Source organism: Apium graveolens, chromosome 4, assembly GCF_009905375.1.
Source record: "Apium graveolens cultivar Ventura chromosome 4, ASM990537v1, whole genome shotgun sequence".
Classification (NCBI taxonomy): Eukaryota; Viridiplantae; Streptophyta; class Magnoliopsida; order Apiales; family Apiaceae; genus Apium; species Apium graveolens.
In genome coordinates this window covers 244,440,876-244,443,322 of record NC_133650.1, presented here as the reverse complement: position 1 = coordinate 244,443,322, position 2,447 = coordinate 244,440,876, and positions in this window count along the sequence as shown.

The window sequence follows — 2,447 nt, the reverse complement described above, 5'->3', positions numbered from 1 at the left end:
CCTTATCATGAAATACCTCTAAGATTCATCAATACATCATCATTTCTTACCGAAACCAAAACAAATATATGTAAATAATAAATATGCAAGCATATTAAAGTAATACAAACAACAATGCTATAATCATAAAAAAGAGAGATTAAAAAGACGAAGAGTAATATAAATATGCTTTTCTGCAAGTCCTTTTGATTAACACCGGCCAGAACACACCTTCGATGAAACATCTTGGATTCAAAATGGCCATTAACAGATACAAACCAAACCAAAATGGAGTCTATCTATTAATTGCCTCAACAATTTAAAGATGTTTATCCATTAATAGCCTGCAAACACCATACGATTGTCAACAAAATTTATACATATATGAATATGGAGATTTAAGAAAGTAGTATAACTAACCAATTCGATACAGAGAAGAGAGATCTTTGGTATATGAAATTCACAAATATTGAAAACATTGTTGAATTGATATAATTCAAGATTAATAATAATTTCAAGAATTGAAAGATGTTTATCAATTAATGGCCTGCAAACACCATACGATTGTTAACGAAATTCGAAATCCTAAGAAAATAGTATAACTAACCACTTCGATACAGAGATATGAAATTCGAAATCATGCATCATTGATCAAAAACAGGTTAGACACACATACAATGAATTCACCACGATTTTGTAAACACTACTCTAAACTTTATCAACACATCATCATCTCCTGCCAAAACCAAAACAAATATAAGTGAACAATAAGCATATAAACGTATAAAATAAATATAATTAACAATACTAAAATCACGAAACACGGAGATTGAAAAGATGAAGGAAAAGAAAAATTGGAAAAGAAGATGAGATGAGACATAATTACTAACCTGTTCGATTCATTGTGTTGCATTCATAAATTAAATATAATAAAGATAAAGATTTGTATAGCACATATAACCTGCAAAAAGAGAGAGAAGAATGAGATTCAAAGATTAGAAATTTGTATAAAGAAGAAAATCGATTCATTCATCATGATGAAACTGGGTACATGTTTATATCTATATATCTATCTAATTCAAATGAAAGGAAAAATTAAGGAAGATATTAATTAGTGATTATTTTGATAAGAAATTTGAAATTCAAAATATAACCAATAAGGATTAGTAAATTGCTTGATTAGTTGCCTAAATAGTGGATCTGGAATAAGTAGAGTAGTGTGTACACTTGGTTAGTAAATGGATATATCCATGGATATATAGATTTTATACTTAATATGTGTCATGGGTAAATTTATTTACCCATTGGGTAAATTTTGTGGATATATCCATGAATCTAGTGATTTTATACTTAATATGGGTTATGAGTGCCCATTTGAAAAATGGGTAAATTAAGGATTAGTCATTAAGAATATATAGATTACTAAATTCACTGGTAGCGCATTATTGTATTTGGTACTTGTCCCGATTTTAAAAATATTTGAAATTTGATATAAGATCTCACGAGATTTGTTAAAACTACGATGATATATTAAATCGATTTATTTTTCATTTTTCACTTTAAAAAATTAGCTTTTTAAAAAGAATTCTTTTAGATAAGCAATATTCATTGATCAAGATAATATTGTACAAATATTTTGAATTATTTTTATATTTTGAATTATTCAAATAAAATTTATATTTATACTATATTGTAGCATTTGATTCAATGCATTTTATATTATTTAAAAATATTATTCAGTAATTTGAAGGAATTAACTAATTCAATTGATATTTATAAAACTTTATCAAATTGAAAAATATTTAATTTTAGGAGAATAGTATACAATATTATCAAATTATTATATTAAGATATATTAGAGTTGTAATGAGAGAAACTTATAAACGGTGTAATTAACGATATAATTACAATTTTTTCTTTGAATTCTTGAAAAAAAATCATGAATATCAATAATAAATATTTACAATATATAATTTATTTTTATGTTATAACCATGATTGATACTGGGTTGCGTAAAAAATAGATATGGATTGTTTGTCAGTGATAATGTGAATACAATATATAAATTATTGCAATTTATAATTTTTGAATAACTATAAATGCATGTTATTTAAATAATCAATTGCTTCACTAGATGTTAATAATGATTATATGTGTACATAAATCAGATATTTAGCATATAAATAATTGAAACCATCGTAATTTACATAGGACAATTTACATGCTGACACACACACAACTTAATATTACTTTGTTAACAGTGGTGTAAATAAAAAATTAACATTTTTTTATACATATATACGTTGAATTTCAAAAACTAAAATTTTTCATTAAAATCAACTTTTATATTAACAATAGTGTAAATTTTACATTATTGTTTATTATGATTGCCGGTCATCCTGACTTCAGTTATGCATTTTTTATCTTTTTAAATTGAGTAAGTTAATTGTAAGTTAGTAGTGAACTCA